Genomic DNA, 6,348 nt, shown 5'->3' with positions numbered 1-6,348 from the left:
TCCACTTGCCTATATTTACAATACATCACTGCAAATACACAAAAAATAATCAAGATAATAAAACACACTCCAGACGAGTTAGGACTGAGGAAGCCATTGAGGCTTTTAAAAATGATTTGCTGAATCAGGACTGGAATATAGTATACAAAGAAAAATATATAGAGCTTGTGAATTTTTGATATGATGCTAAATGTCTAATTAAACAGTACAAAATAAAAACAGTAACACAATGATAATCAATGGATAACAAAGGTTTTAATAAATGACTGCAAAAAGAAAAAATACTTTATATAGGGAATGTCTGAAATACAGAACTAACGAAGCAGAAAGCAAATATAAGAATTATAAAAAAAAAAAAATTGACTAGTATATGAGAATATGTAAAAGAGAATAATATACTAAATTACTAGAAAATAATAGGAACAACATTGAAGGTATTTGGAATATATTAAATGATGTGATAAGGAATGGCACCAGACAGAACAACTATCCACCCTATTTTACAGAAAATTACACACACATCAGCAATATAGTTGATGTTGTAGACAAGTTCAACAGATTTTTTGTAAATGTGGGAAAAAATCCTGACCCTGATACAGCAAACAATACTAACACCAACATTTAAGTTCAATGTTTCTCAGCCCTGTTGAAGAAAAAGAAGAAATTAATATTGTTAATAAATGTAACGATAAAACATCTACTGATTGTGATCAACTTGATATGAAAACAGTGAAAAGGGTAATTATGGACATTTCTAAACCACTTAAGTACATCGCCAACTTTCCATTTCAAATAGGGCAATTTCCAAACAAAATGAAAACTGCAAAAATGATTCCGATCTATACAGCTGGGGAGTGGGAACAAATACAAGTTCACAAATTACAGGCCCGTCTGCCTTCTACCACAATTCTCCAAAATTCTTGAAAAACTTTTCAATAATAGATTAAATTAATTAATAGAAAAACATAAATTACTTTCTGATAGTCAGTATGGATTTAGAACTAAACACCCAACTGTACTAGCTTTAACAGAAATTACTGAAGAAATTACTGAATCCATTGATAAGAAGAAACATTCAATAGGACTGTTCGTCAATCTACAAAAGCATTTGATATTATAAACCATGATATATTGATTAGTAAATTGGATACAGCCTTGAATTGATTTAGAAGTTATTTACAAGAAAGAAAACAGTTTGTAGATTTGGGTTAATTTAAATCAAAATGTTTGGAAATGATATGTGGTATCTGTCCCCCAGTGATCAGTGTTGGGGCCAAAATTGCTTATTGACCTTTTGCATATCACAGCCCTCATGTGAACACCCCCTCGGGGACACTGGATGGCAAAAAAGCCGTATTGTAACCATTTAATCTCATACAGCGTAAAGTCCTTTATCTAATCACTTATCTTATAAAATAGTCATATCTTGCTTTGCGGTCGGTTGTACAGACAGACAAAGGAGTAAACCAAATGTTGCTTTTTATCACATACCTACTAATGAAGACAAAATATGTAGATTGATAGCAGCAATCAACAGAAAGGACTGGCAGTCCACAAAGTATTCACAGATTTGCAGCAATAATTTTTTGCGAGGTTAGTAGATAAATGTTGTAATTAGTAGATAAATGTTCATACATTTTACTAGTAAACATACACTCTAACAAAGATTGTAATAGAGGTGTGGAATTGCGTGTTTCAAATCACATTAACATGCATACATACATGCATACATACATACATACATACATACATACATACATACATACATACATACATACATACATACATACATACATACATACATACATGCATACATACATACATTGGACCACAACATATTGGATCCAAACTTTCTATTTCTAATCTACATTTTGGCAAAAGTTAAACATTTTCTCAACCAGAAATCATTACACATTCTGTACTGCTCTCTAGTATTACCATATTTAAATTATTGTTCAAAAGTTTGGGGAAACACCTACAAAACATCATGACAACCTCTGTTCCTGTTGCAAAAAAATAGTTATAAGAATAGTCCATAATGTAGGATATCTCCACCACACCAATACACAGTTTTTACGATCTAAAACTGTTCTTTGATCTTGTGGAATTTAATACTGTCTAATTAGTGTATAAAGCTTGACGTAATTTACTGCTGGGCAATATTGAAAATATGTTTTCAGAGAGACAGGGAGGCTATGGTTTGAGGGGAATACATAACTTAAAGACAAAGTATTCAAGAACAACATTGAAGAGTTGAATATATATATATTATACTATAGAGTTATGAATATGAAATTGATCAAGAATATTCATATATTTATTGTGTATTGTATATTAAATGGTAGGACCTGATAAGTTTATACTTCTTCTTACTCCTTTTTGAACATGTATGTGTAAATGTGTAGTTTATGACTGGGTGAACGACTGCAAACCTTCTTATGTTGCTTTCGTTGATTAAATGTTTGTTACTTTGTATGTTTTGTGTCTTTTGTCTTCACAATTGTACTTTTATTTTTATCAGTCTGTTTTTTAAATATACATTCGAAATAATAATAATAATAATAATAATAATAATAATAATAATAATAATAGTCTGAGATTTATGGAGTAGCAATGCACTCGTCCATCATGACGTGTATGGTCACGTTGTCATGTCTGGGAAGATCTGGTTTTGGTTGAGGGTCCCGATTGGTCCTGAGTGGGTTCCAGCCCTTCCGGCCCTCAGCCACTTATGCCTGGCCCCAGGTGTGGCTAGTTACCCAATTAGTGTGAGTGTATTTAATTCCCGGGTGGTGATCAGTCGGTGTGGGATCATTGCCGCTTGTCACGGTCACGGTCACGGTCACGGTCACGGTCACGGTCACGGTCACGGTCACGGTCACGGTCACGGTCACGGTCACGGTCACGGTCACGGTCACGGTCACGGTCACGGTCACGGTCACGGTCACGGTCACGACCGGAGTTCTGTCTGTCATTTTGATTTGGTATCTTTTCAGTTTGTTGTTTGTTGTTTAGTTAGCATTAACCAGTACCCTGGTTAGTGTTTTCTGTAAAATAAAGCACGCCAGTTTTGCACTCCTGCTGTGGTTCTCCTGCCTCCCTGCATTTTGGGTCCTCCACTTCACACGCCGACAGACACCACGCTGCTCCATGACCACACCGTGACACACGTGGTATGCGACGAGGAGCATGTAGTGACCTGGCTGCCCGAATCACCAAACAAAATATGTTAAGCCACTGTATAGCGCGGGATATGGAGGTAAATATGGTGCAAAAGTAACTCGTAAAAAAAAATTGTACCTGTAAAAATTTGTACCTGTAAAAAAACAATTGTACCCATAAAAAAAACAAAAAAACAATTGTACCCGAAAAAAACCAAAAAAAACAATTGTACCCGTAAAAAAACAAAAAAAACAATTGTACCCGTAAAAAAACAAAAAAACAATTGTACCTGTAAAAAAAACAAAAAAACAATTGTACCCGAAAAAAAAAAAAACAATTCTACCCGTAAAAAAAACAAACAATTGTACCCGTAAAAAAAAAAAACAATTGTATCTGTAAAAAAAAACTATTGTACCCGAAAAAAAAAAAACTATTGTATCTGTAAAAAAAAAAAAAAACAATTGTATCTGTAAAAAAAAAACAATTGTACCCGGAAAAAAAAAAAGTGTATCTGTAAAAAAAAAAAAAACTATTGTACCTGTAGAAATGACAACTTGTAGTCAAAAAAGTCGCTACTAGGAGTCACAAGTGGGTTTTCTGCTGCTGTCCAGTCACGTGACTTTTGTACCAAATCTCTCGCTACAAATGGTGCAAAACTGATTCGTACTTGTAAAGCACCGTGATTTGTACTCTTAGAAGAAGAGGGCGGGATCTGGAGGATTTGAGCTACCTAAAGCTCAACCTCATTGGTTGAGTGAACGACAGTGGGTTGAACTCCGACGCCGCTGCCCGAATCACCAAACAAAATATGTTAAGCCACTGTATATATAGCGCGGGATATGGAGGTAAATATGGTGCAAAAGTAACTTGTAAAAAAAAATTGTACCTGTATAAATTTGTATCTGTAAAAGTCGTGATTTGTACTTGTAAAAAAATTGTTGTATCTGTAAAAACAAATTTGTACCTGTACAAAAAAGTGTAAATTTGTAGCTGTAAAAGTTGTGATTTGTACCTGTAGAAATGACAACTTGTAGTCAAAAAAGTCGCTATTAGGAGTCACAAGTGATTTTTCTGCTGCTGTCCAGTCACGTGACTTTTGCACCAAATTTCTCGCAACAGATGGTGCAAAACTGATTCGTACTTGTAAAGCACCATGATTTGTACTCGTAGAAGAAGAGGGTGGGATCTGGAGGATTTGAGCGGGCTAAAGCTCAACCTCATTGGTTGAGCGAACGACAGTGGGTTGAACTCCGACGCCACGTTTTTATCATTAATATGCACAAGTCCGAAATTCCAAACAAACAGATTAGCCACACCGGTTTACGCGTCATTTTGGAAGAAGAGGACATCCCAGGCGTGAAAATTTCAACATGGTTCAATGTACAAACACCGTGTGGAACAGTTTAAACGGTTGACATGCAGAGCACTCAAAGTGGGCAGAAAGAAATAAGTTTTAGTATGAAGGTAAGATTTATTGTACGATCATAGCTCGTAATCCGGTGCTAGCTAGCTCATCTCATGTTGTTAATTGTCACGAAAACTGAACACATTGAAGTCATGATTTTCATTTCAAGATTTGAAGCCTACCTTTGGACTGTGACTTTCTGTCCTGAATGTATTCTTTAACCTGGGCCATTTGAGACAGTGTAAACATACGATCAATAGCTTGTCCCTGCACCTCTTTAATGTCTTCAAAAACTACCTGTATACTTGAACTGAGATATATTAAGCTCGCCACCTTTTCATATGATGTGAGTTCATGATGACATATTTGCCATTTTTATTTCAAAATCCTATGCTGTACATACAGTATCACATGTGTTGTTAAAACAAGTTTTGCAGTCAAATTCAAATGATCATTCTTAACACTTGTAAACATACATATTTGCCTTCAACACTATAGCCAAATAAAAATAATACAAATGGAAACGTTAATGAACAATGTCTGTGTCTATCAGTATTACCACTATTTCTGATATTAAGATGTGACAACATTTTAATTTTTTTCTGGCTAACAAGATGAAGCTAAACGTTTAACCGATTACGAATAATGTCAGTGGCTGTGTTTTGATAATGACCCAGCTAGGAAGCTATGATTATTTTTTATTGTATGAATATGCTGACCCAACCATTCTGTTTGCACAGATGCCAGCATGCAGTCAATCAAAGCTACTTCTTGATCCATCTCTAGACGTGGCACATGGTGTGACATCAAACCTGCTTCAAAGCGGCTGTGAAGTTCAACAAATGAGAATTCTTGATACACTGGTTACTGTTCTATGAGAATTTCACTGCAATCACCTTTGGTAAAGTGAAGAAATTATGCTTTCCAGACATCTTCCAATTTTGAGTTTGAAATGTTAAAGGAGTACAATTTAATCCATATTGAGAGTTATTTGAAATAGTCAGATCAATTAAACAACATGAATCATTCAATAAACAAGATTGTGCAACATTTGAAATGTTTTATTTGATGTCCAGAAGAGCAGTTTCTGCATACATTGCTGTGGTTGTGTCAACCTTGATTTGAAGATCAGAGGAGTATTCCATCAACGCAGCTAAAGAAAGCGAGGCTCATGCAAAAAAGCAAAGCTGGAAGTGAACACCATCTCCGAATAAAGCGCCAAGTCGTTCCACTAACCCATTGCAGCCGCGTCTAATCAAGGCTAACGTAAGCCAGGCTTGCAATTTTCACGCCTGGGACGTCCTCTTCTTCCAAAATGACACGTAAACTGGTGTGGCTACTCTAAACTGGTGTGGCTACTCTGTTTGGAATTATGGACTTGTGCATATTAATGATGAAAACGTGGTGTCAGTTCAACCCACTGTCGTTCGCTCAACCAATGAGGTTGAGCTTTAGCCCGCCCAAATTCTCCAGAGCCCGCCCTCTTCTTCTACGAGTACAAATCACGGTGCTCTACAAGTACGAATCAGTTTTGCACCATTTGTAGCGAGAGATTTGGTACAAAAGTCACGTGACTGGACAGCAGCAGAAAAAACACTTGTGACTCCAAGTAGCGACTTTTTTGACTACAAGTTGTCATTTCTACAGGTACAAATCACGACTTTTACAGATACAAATTTACACTTTTTTGTACAGGTACAATTTTTTTTTACAGATCAATTTTTTTTTTTACAGGGACAATTGTTTTTTTTTTTACAGGTACAAATCACGACTTTTACAGA

This window comes from Leptonotus elevatus, chromosome 21, assembly GCF_054856555.1.
Source record: "Leptonotus elevatus isolate MCC_2025b chromosome 21, RoL_Lele_1.0, whole genome shotgun sequence".
Classification (NCBI taxonomy): domain Eukaryota; kingdom Metazoa; phylum Chordata; class Actinopteri; order Syngnathiformes; family Syngnathidae; genus Leptonotus; species Leptonotus elevatus.
This window is presented reverse-complemented; position numbering follows the sequence as displayed.